Below are 12,038 nucleotides of genomic sequence, written 5' to 3'. Positions count from 1 at the left end.
ACCTGGTGCAAGCTTCATGAATCCTGGGGAATGAGTATTTCAAACAAAAAATAACTGAAAGAATTGAATTAAATTCTAAAGGATGTTAACATGAATTCTGCAACAGGACTGGACAGAATTGAATATGGTATGCATAAAAAATGAAAAAGTAGCAAAAAATAATTTTTATAGACATTATGCATGAATGGTTAGAAACTGGAATTAAAGAGAAACAGATATGTACAGGAGTTATAAAATGTATATTAAAAAAGGAAACAAAGAGAAGATAAAAAACTGGAGAGCTATAATACTGAACAATATGGATTATAATGTTTCTATGAGAATAATAACAAAAAGGTTAGAAAAAATGGGTAGAATATAAGACCAAAATGTAATCTGAAGAAAAGAAAGTCAAGAATTATTATGGATAATAAGAGGAATAATTGATGATATGATAAATAAAAATGTAGAAGCGAATGTTATGATAGGGGATATAAATAAAGTCTATGATAATATTCAATATAAATCATTATGGAGAATTTTGCAGGCATATAATGTAAGCAAAAAAATATTACAAGTAATAAAATCTGTTTATGAAAGGAACTATGTGAAACTAAATGTAAATGGCTGGATTGGTGAAGAAATAAGAAAAGAATATGGAATAAAGCAGGGCTACCCAGCTATCAGTGTAATTTTCACATTAGTTATGAATATAATAGTGAAGGAAATTAATAAAATGTCAAGTAGTGGCGGATACAAAATGAGGAAGGAATTAAAATTGCCAATAATGTATAATTATGCAGATGATATAGTATTAATTGTTAAAAATGAAATATGGATGGAAAACGTCAATTAAAAATTAAATATAAATTAAAAAATGGTTTAAGTATAAATAAGGAGAAAAGTAAAGGATTTGGTTTTGAAGGTATGATAGGAGGTGAGTTAAATGAAAAATATATAGTTATATTAGGAATAACTTTGGAAGGAATGAATACAGACAACAACAAAGGGATACTATACTCAAAGAAGTAAAGGATACGAGTAATTTTTGGAAATCAAATACATTTTCATATAGAACAAAGCACACTTGTCGAACACCACAGTAACAGGAAAAAACGCTTATGTTGCTAACATCTATATGATTCTTATTAAGTATGAAAAGGAAATAATGATGATTATATTTTCTTTTATATGAGGCACTAGGCTGAATCAAGTTAAGAGCGGGATTCTCTATATGAAAGAAGAGCAAGGAGGTTCGGATTTAATAAACTCAATAGTACATGCAGCATGTTTAATTTTATATAAGGTATTAAAAGAATTATGAAACAAAATAAAAAAACTTGATAGAAATGATACTATATTATAAACACAAAGAATTGTGGGATGGAATAGAAGTTAAAACATGAAAGAAAAGCATTGTGAATGAAGAAATGAAAGCGTACCAAACAAAACTGTGTTATGGAAAATAAAAAAGAATATATTTGAGAAAAATAGAAAGGAATGGTGCTTAAATATTATGAAAGCATTCTATTGTATTGATCCATGGAAATATTTTGAAATAGATAAAAAAGCCATAATGATGAGATATAATAACTATAAATGCTTAAAGAATGTAATGATTTTATGGAGATTGTCTATTAGAAAATTGCCGGTTACGGCAAATATGCCATACAAAAAAAAAGCAAGATAGACTATATAATAAATGTGGAGAGTTTGAGATTACTGAGCATGTGTTTTTGAAATGTGAAAGCGTTAATTTGTGGAAAGAAATACATAAAGATAATATGGTGAAAAGTTTGTTAAAATTTGAACAAATAAATATGGACATAATTGAATTTAGTTGTTATGGTGCATGAAAATAGGAAGAAGTGAAAAAAAATGGACAAAGTATTATATTATTCTTTATTGGACTATATGGAATGAGAGACTAAATGAAATTAAATATAATGGAAAATGAACTTTGACAAAGATTTTGGAAAAAAAATAATGTTTTGGTTGTGGATAAAAGAGTGTGGGGGGAATGCTTAAATTGAAGTTTATAACGTATGGAGATTTATAAATAGATGTAAGTAATGCAAATATGTAAATAATATGTAATGTATATATCAGTAAAAAAAAACTATTCTTTGATGTTGCTAGATAGCACTGGTAGACTCCTACAGCAATGCAGGAAAGGCCTAAGGGAAGCAGCAGCATGAAGGAGGAGAGAGAAGCTATAGCGAGTTTGCAGGGGGAAAATAAGTATTTGGAGATTTCTTTTTTGATATGGAGAATCCAAATGTGAATAAAATTCCCTATGGGGTGGATGATACAAATCAGTAGCATTTATCTGTCTCACTGGAGAATGGAGTAAGCAAATGTGTTGGAGTGGTGCAGATAACAAAGTTGCTCTCAGGAGGACTTGTACATGATATTCTGTTAAAAATAATTGAGCAGGATAATCCAGAAGAAAGTTATTCTGTTTTGTGGGGTAAGATATCAGAAAAGTTTTGCAGAAGTGCAGAGGATTGTAATGTGGAAAAGGAACCAGCTGATGTGGAAGCAGATAATGCAACAGTTAGAACTTATGGAACCATGACAGAAAGAAAAAGACGAAAGTAGCAACACGCTAAGAAGGTGTCTCATTTTGTAGCAGCAGAGAATGCAGTAATTAAAACAAATGCAACAGTGACAGCAGGCAAAATAGGAGAGCAACAACAAACTGCATATAGAACTGTTTTTAAAAAGAAGAGAAAAAACAACTGTGAAAATAAGAACATAAAATAAACTGGAATAGGCAGATATTGTGTATGGGACAATTGGTTAGCTGCTCTAGTGTCTAATAATCAAGAAATTTGGTTTTATACATACACACACACACACACACACACACACACACACACACACACACACACACACACAATCTGGAATGCCGAGACGAAAACAACGAAACCTCAGAACACCGAAAAGTGCGAAATTCAAAATCCTGATGTTACAGGAGTTTGAATTAGTGCTTTTCATGTTCTGCTGTAGGTAAGTGTGTGTGAGTGTATTTGTGAGGGGAAATGCTGTGTGTAAGTGTATGTTGTGACTGTGGTGTGTGTGTGTGAGGGTCTGTACTGTGTGGGTGTGTGTTTGCCTTGTGTGTCTGTTAGTGCGATCTCTGAGTTAGAATATTAAAGTAGAGGGGGTGTGGGGGGGTGCTGGGGGGCTTGCCTCCTGCCTATCATTAGTGTAGGGTGTTTTGTTTAGTAGTGTGGGGCAGTTGTGTGTGTGATTTTGTGTATGTGTGTTTTGTAAACGTACGTGTTTTTCTGTGTTCTGGGGTTTCCTTGTTTTTGTCTCAGTGTTCTGCGTTTTGTTCTTCTGGTCTTTCGTTGTTACAAAGTAGACCCATATATATATATATATATATATATATGGTTCTACCTCACATAAACGAAACACCACAACACCGACAACGCAATCACCGACACCACATAACCGACAGTACAAAAACACGAAATCCCACATGCCCGACAACGAAATAACCGACGGTACACAAACACGAAACCTCATACACTTCACACACCACAATCAACAACCAAAACACATTCCCCGTCCAAAAACCACATACACAACACAAGCACACCAAAATCCCTACAAACCCACACTAAACCACACATACACAACTACCTACAACCCTGACCCAAACCCTAACCCTAAGGTCCGTCACTAGACACTTACCTGACCCGCTCCCTAACCCTAACTCACTTATCCCGCCTAACCCAAACACAATCACTACCACACTTACCTGACCCGCTCCCTAACCCTAACTCACTTATCCCGCCCCTAACCCAAACACAATCACTACCGCACACTTACCTGACCCGCTGCGTAACCCTAACTCACTTAACCCACCCCTATCCCCACTTACCTTACTCGCACCCTAACGTCCGTCACTACCGCATACTTACACAGCCTTTTCCCATTTCAGCATCCTCGGCGTCGGTGCTTTCATCCGTCGGGTCGGTCTTCTCCTTGTCGAACTTCTAGATCCCGTCTGTCTTCTGTGCTGTCGATCTTCTGGGGCTCGCGATTTCCCTGTCGATGTTCCGGCGTGTCGTTGAAGTGAGGTAGAACCATATATATATATATATATATATATATATATATATATATATATATATATATATATATAGGTGTCTATGCCATAAGTTCAAAAATTCAAAAGACTGAAAGCCGCAATATCTAAAACACAAAATATTGAAAGCATCTTTAATGCAGGGGCAAGCCCCTGCACCCATCATGTGAGAAGCTGTGCCCCCCATACCCCATGCTAATTATATATACCAACTCTGAGGTCACACAATAGTGGAAAAGGAGAAAATTCCCATGTTAGATATATTGCTTTTTAGATATTTTGGCTTTTATTCTTGAATTTTCAGTCTTATGGCATAGAACCCATATGTGGACAGAAACTTTCTGTAACTTAATATTTGAAACTGGTGGACTGATAATAACATTTCTGGGACTGTGTAACAAAAAGAAGGATATTTATCCTTGGAATATTTATTTGTTTTCTGGTAATAACTTAAATGTTAAAAAAATTGCTTTGCAATTTAGAACTGATTAACTTGAGGAAGAGGACATTAAACTGTCCCATGCGGTTTATATGAAAGTGTTGATAACATTGTGCAAGTTAGAGATAAAAGAAAGTTATGAATGGAGGGTGGAAGTTAGAAGCTGTTTTGAAATGTGGAAAAAAAAACATGGTGAAACACTTGCCAATTGTTATTTTTGTGTCTGGTCATATAGGGATATTAACATATGCTGGCCAGCCCAAATCATGTTTATTTTGCAAGGAATTTTCTCTTCTCATTAATGATTGTAACAAGCTACAATGTAACCAGTGTGGTGAGAAAAGACATACAGCAAGGAGGTGTGTACCTGAATGCAGGTTGTGTAAAAAAGGGACACTTTTGGATGGATTTTCAAGAGCAAACAGTAAATAATAAAAAAGGGGGAAGTGAAAAAAAACATGCATGAGGAAGGACAAAAGGGGGCTAGGGAGAGGGTGATCTAGGTGAAGAAGAAACTTCACAAAAAAACTATAGAGGGATAAAAAGGATAAGAGAGACTGCCATGCAGGAAGAGAGATCAGGAGAAATGATTGACACTGATATGCATTTTGAAGTTCTAGCCACAGAAAAATCTGATTAGTCACAGACCATCATAAATATTCAAACACGTGTACCCTCCTTAACATCCTAAGTGATCTTTCTACTAGAATATACCTATGCAGCTTTGATCAATAAAATTTCAGTAATATACTAAAATTCTTGAAGTGGACCCCACTAAAAACATTACCTTTGGAAGAGTCACTTTAATAAAGTCTTCTTAGATACCTTTAACAGCCTTGTCCCCATCCAAATCAAAAGGACTAAGCTAAACTATGCCCTTTGGTCAACTAAAGCCACCAAACAACTACTACTCTCCAGAGACCGGGCCTGGAAAGAATGGCACAAAAATAAAAATAAAGCCAATGAACTCAAATATAAACAACTACAGAGCACAGCAAAACAATTAGTAATCACAGACAAAATAAATTACTTCTTGCTAAAACTATCCAGCCAAGCAAACAACCCTAACAAATTTTGCAAATGCTGCTCCTCACTCCTTAATCCTGGAGCCTCAGGAAATCCATCACCAGCCCAAAACAAAGAACCACACAAATTGGCTCAAATATTTAACTCCCACTTTATCAACAGTATTCTAAACCTCATAAATTGCTCTCCTCCTAGTACCCTCTCCAACCTCGCAGATAATCTACACCCTATAGATGTAGCTCAGGCAAACCTCCATACAAACATCTCCCCCCTATAGTAACCTCAATAAACAACCCTACAGACTGTTCCTTTTCTCTACATGCAATAACCACCTCACTAGTGCATAAACCTCTTAAAAAACTTAAACCTTGCTCCTTATCCACTAACAGCCTTCCCTCAAAATATCTCAAACTTGCTGCTGATGCAATAGCCTGCCCTGTTAGCATCCTCATTAATAGTTCCATCATATAATCTAATATTCCCAAACTCTGGAAAAAATCCATCATAACTCCAGTACATAAAAGTGGCAAAACAAATGACCTAACCAACTACCAACCCATCTCTATCCTCTCCCCTCTATCCAAACTATTGGAAAAATGTATTCACACTCAACTAATAAAATATTTCACTGAAAACAACCTCCTTTCACCGACACAGCATAGTACCCCCACTGCTCTTCTCTCATTCACAGACACTGTGAACAAAGCCATGGATTCTGGCCTGCTAACATCAGTAATTCTACTACACCTATCTAAGGCTTTTGACACAGTGTCACATTCCAAGTTACCTCAGCAACTATCAATAGTAGATTGCTCTCAGTCCACCCTCAAATTGTTCTCTAACTACTCGGCCGATAGACAGCAGTGTGTCAGATGGCAAGGTAGCCTGAGTATCTGGTTAATAAAACAGAAGTTCCTTTAGGGCCAATTCTAGGGCCTCTCTTTTTTAATATTTTCATAAGTAATCTGCATACTGCCTCCTTTCAAATTAGAATCATCCAGTATGCAGATGACTCCACCATCATCTCCTCCTCCAATAATCTCTTAAACACAAAATGCCTTTACATCCATACAAATCTGGTTAAATGTAGCACAACAACTTCTACATAATCCTAAAAAATCTAAGCTATTCTATTTTCAACTAAATTGGTCTTACAAGACTTCAACATATACTCACAAAACAACACAAAAATTGAAATAGAAGCACATGCCAAACTATTAGGCATCACTATGGACAACAAACTTACCTTTGAAGAACACATACTTAATACAAGGATAAGCCCACCAAAAAGACACTTGCTAATGCCATCTTGCTCCCATCCCTCTTATACTTGCAGCTGGCTTACCTTGCTGATCACACCACTGTCAAGCTCTTAAAGAATTAAACTGGCTTGAATTTCAACACTGCCTTGATTCCACCCAATTGATTCTAGCTCATAAAATAACTTACAAACCAGATAGCTGTCCAGTCCTACAGCGCATTCTACAATCATATTCCCCATCTCATAATCTGTGATCCACTAATAACATTTTACCACTATAAAACCTAACAAAAGAGCTAGTCAGAACCTTTACTCCTATGCCAATGCTAGGAAATGGAATGCCCTTCCCCAGATATCACCCTCCTAGACTCATTAAAAACATTCAAACTATCTCTAAAGAAATGCTTTCTCAGTAATCAGATCTATCCCTGTGCCCAACAGTAGAGGCCACCATAAATGATCATATATGTTTCTTTTTCTTCCTCTTCCCCCTATTTTTCTTGCTATCTGTCCTTTTACCAACTTCATCACTAAATAATAAATTTCCTCTATTTCTCTCTCACTCTTCTGCCACTATGTTAATATAACTTCTTTTTTTCCACCTCACTTTTTCTTTTTATATTTTACCTTATATTACCTTTAATATTTAATACCTTTATACCTTAACATCTCCTTAATTTTTCTTTTCTTATTTACAGCTGCTATTCTATTTCCCTCCTTCTTCTCTCAAACCTTTACAGTTTCAACTGTTCCTATCTACACTGTTGGTTCTGGTTGCTCCCCTGTTGAAAATTTCATCGCTGTTGATTCCCCTGTGCATTATAGTTAGGTGCTGGGCCATTGCTCACATTAGTGTTGCTGCCATTTACATTTTGACTGTTTATTCTCTCATTTCTGTGAGGAAGTGACTCAGTAAGTTCATCTGTAGAACTCTGAGCTGTAGAGGCAGCCGTTGATCTAATTCCATTGCTGTTATCCTGGTTAACATCAGCTGTTGTAACTTCCTGGTTGAAACCAAATGGCTGCTGAGAGATGGGGGGTTTTGAATATGCAGTCTCATTGGCATATTCCAATTCATCTCTCCTTAATTTTTTAATCTTAGTGCTCCTAACTTTGGCAATATGAGCATCAATGTTGGAAAAAATCTTATTGTAATCATATTTGTACCTAGACCGCGGTGGTGGTGCTGCGATAGCATTGTCGCTTCACAGTAAGACGCTGTCCAGTTCAATTCTCAGCTAGAGCGTCTTCTGCATGGCGTCAGGCCTGGCAAGCCGGTATGTAAAAATCAACTGCCAATCATTAGCAGACCGGAGTTCCGCTGTGGCGACCCTTAACCGGGAAAAGCCGAAAGACACAAACAATAGTCGGGGTATGCTAATACCTGTGAAGTCAATGTATAGATTTCTTTCCTTAACCTCTGCATTTGTATAGTGTAATGCTCAATGAAGCAGTTTAGGAGCTCAATGCCTTGCTTATTAAATAGGCTGGTTAAGTCTCTATAGAATGGAGTACCTGCTATAAGGCCTGTAGGATATCGCCAACTCCTTAAGCATTTAGGTACTATATCACATTTTATACACTCTTGGAAATATAGCACCTCAAGTTGAATTCTTTTAAGTTTCATGGATTTAGAGTCTAATAGATTTAGGTTGTCAGAAATGTTGGACACCAGCAAGGCTTCCCTTGTGCCAAGCTCCTGCGTTGCGTTAAAGTTTAAGGGTGGTTTTAACCAATTATTTATGTTTAACTCATTAATCAAGATATCTCTATAAGAAGACTGCTCATGTGCTGCATTACCTCCATAGTCATCACCCGATGCCATTGGTCCTGTACGTTGGAATTCACCTCTCCATGGACTATACCCAAATAGTTCATCGTTGATGAAGGAGGGTGTACAGATGATGTGTTGGGAGTGGGAGAATGATGGATACCTCCCACACTAGTAGATGGTGAATCAAAATTCTTTCCAATAGTAGTTGCCAGAACATTCACCTTTCTGGCTATATTATCAAGCAAACAAGTCAGTTTAGACATTTGCTGGCTAGTGTCCATACTAGCAAAATCCTCAGGAAATAATGAAGGTGTACCAAAGACTAAGCCAGAAGCCATTCAAAAAAGACAAACTGCTGCCACAAAAAATAAAAACTGTAACTATAAAAACAAAAAATATCCAAGGCTAATGGTACAAACAGACACTTTATTAATACAGTAAGCACTTTTGTGGGTGTAAATATCCCCACTTCTTCAGACTGTTTAACTACAATAAGTCAACATATTTAAATAGTTTTCAAATTGAGCACATGACGGCCAGGTGGTTAAAAGATCCAATAAGGTTTAAAAGACAATTAAACAATTTTAAGTCAATATTGCTAATCAAATAAAAGAAAGATACAAGAAAAATATGTAATATGTAAAAAATACATTAAAAATACTATAAGAATGCTAAACCATACAAAGAAAGCACAAAAGTATGCATGTAATTAAAACTGGGTGCATAATCTTGGGGTGAACAATTCATGGGATAAAAAGAGTCTATCTCCTCAGATTGTTTAACTTCAGGATGCAGGCTATTGAGCATTCATCATTCAACCCAGGGTATTTAAAGGCATCAAGTCTGAGCTGCCAATGTAGCTCACAATGTTTAATATATATATATATATATATATATATATATATATATATATATATATATATATATATATATATATATTCATATACAACCCATTTAAATTGAACTGTTTTCTTTAATCAAACTTGTTTGTAAGTCATGTAACTGATGTCAAGAATGCCTGAATAAAGGAAGTGTTACACATGAATGAAACTGACTGTAAATGATTAAACAATGCAGATGATGTCCATGTCTGTATAACAGTGCTTTTTTCCCAGGCTTCCACTGGAGAAGGGCACTTCTCCATCAGGCTTTCCCACTAAACAATTGCCAATAAATAAATAAAATAAATAAAAAACAAATAAATTAAGCCTATACAAGCAAATGTTCATTCATCAAACATTCACTTCACCAAATGTGTGAGACAAGGAAAGTAACTAGTTGGCCAACATTTCCGTACCACACACACACCTCACTATTTCAAAACCACCCAGGTGAGGGACTATGCCCCTCCACCCCTTCAGCTATATATATCAACTCTGGGACTGCACTACAGTGGGGAATAGGGCATGGAAGTAGTCGGCCAACATCAGGAAGTAGTTGGCAACATCAGGAAATTTGCCCTTTTCCCCACTTTAATGTGATCTCACAGTTAGTATATATAGTTAGGGGGAATGTGGGGGCACAGCCCCCCACCTGGGTGGGTGTGAAATAGTGCGGTATATGTGACGGGGAAATGTTGGCCATCTAGTTACTTTCTCCATCTCACACATTTGCTGAAGTGAACATTCGGTGAATGAACGTTCGCTGTTTTGTGTTAGATCATCAGAGGTTCGATGAACATAACCTTCAGTGATTAAACATAGACCCAGTTTTGACATGCTGTATCCCAGTACTTATTATTTGCCCTTCTGTTCTTTTTACCTCTCCTTTCACAGTTTTCATTGCTGTCATTATACAAGTATCCTCCTTTACTATTTTACCAAAATATGCAGATACCTCCTCCCTTGTAAATAATATATCTGCCGAAAAAGCAATGCCTTAATTTCTTATTGATTTCTTTTATATATTTATTTTTCTATATCATAATACTCTCTTGTATTATTCATTAAATCTTCTCACACATTAGTACACATTTTCCCACACTCCACTTTCTCTTCCTTTCTTACATCATCCTATCACAGAAAAAACATGTTTCAGACTTCTTTTTAAGTTCATCCCACCACTCAGACCAGTTTGTACAGAAGTTCTTCATGGTTATTTGATCCCTCCATAATTACAATACTTACTACTCTCAATTTTTATTCCATAATTTCTTATTTATTTTTTTTATTCTCTTTCCTAGTTTAATATATTCCTTTCTTCCATCCATATTGCTAAATGTTCTGAAAATCCATTACAACTAATATCACCATCTGTTATGCTAAACTTTTCCAGTAATACAAAATAACCAACTTCAAATCAGTCCAATCATTTATGAGTCCATTGACACTTGTTCCAGACAGCTAATTTATCACATTTTACCACATACTGTATATTTCCCTTTCTTTTCACGGTCCCCTTAAAGTCCACTGCAAACTATAATCTACTATTTGATAAAAGAGATTGCCTGCATCCTTGCTAGTTATGCATGCATATAATGCTCTTAGTCTATAAACGTTCTCCCACCTCACATCCACAACTGATAACCTTCCCACCTTTACTAACATTTCATCTAGTATTTTAACTGTCAATCCAGAGCAACTTTCACTTCCTAAGTGCCATATTATATTTCCACCCCACAATTTCTCTCTCTCTCTCTCTCTCTCTCTCTCTCTGTAGTCTTTTTCACTTATCAGGAATCTTATATCCTGTAACAGAATAACATCCACAACACATTTTGCACACCTTTTAAGTATCCCTATCTGTCTTACAGTATTAATAACACTGTTCCAGTTTACTGAAAGTAGTCTAAAATTGTTGCTTTTTCTTCTTCTAAGTTTAGGGGAAATATTTGTTTTCATACTCCCCTACTGAATGTTTTTATAGGTTTATGTATAAATAATCTTTGAGCTTCAGAATTTATTATTTATTTATTGACATTTGTTGACCGGAAAGTCCACTTGGTCAGGAACCCATTTCCGTTGGAGGCCTGGGGAGAAAAGCTCCACTAATTGAAGATATACATAGTTAAGGCATTAAAACAATTTTAACAAAATTTAGGTTTAGGGGAGGGTTAAGTGAGTTAGGGTTAGGGCATGGGTTAGGTGTGTGTGCAATCGTGACGGACCTTAGGGTTAAGGTTTGGGTTAAGGTAAGTGGATAGATAGTAGTGTACATATAGTTTAGTGTAGGGTTAGTTGTAGGATTATACGTGTATGTGTGTGTATTGATGTTTTTTAGGTGTGCTTTTGTTGTGTGTATGTGTTTCGGAATAGCAAATTTTACTCAGCCCAGGAACAACAGGAGAAAGGGCAAGTGGAATCGCTGATAGAACCAGAGATAGCTTCTGAGTGTATTTACCAGCTTTTTAATTCCAACATCAGCAGGGTGAGCATTTTTGATCCTATTTTGCAGAATAATCTGGGTTTGACTGAAAATATGCAGAGAAACTGCCTGAAAATTGTCACAAATTCAACAG

The sequence above is a fragment of the Protopterus annectens genome, chromosome 9.part0 (assembly GCF_019279795.1).
Source record: "Protopterus annectens isolate FY-2018-M chromosome 9.part0, PAN1.0, whole genome shotgun sequence".
Taxonomy (NCBI): Eukaryota; Metazoa; Chordata; order Ceratodontiformes; family Protopteridae; genus Protopterus; species Protopterus annectens.
Note: the sequence above shows the minus strand (reverse complement) of the source record.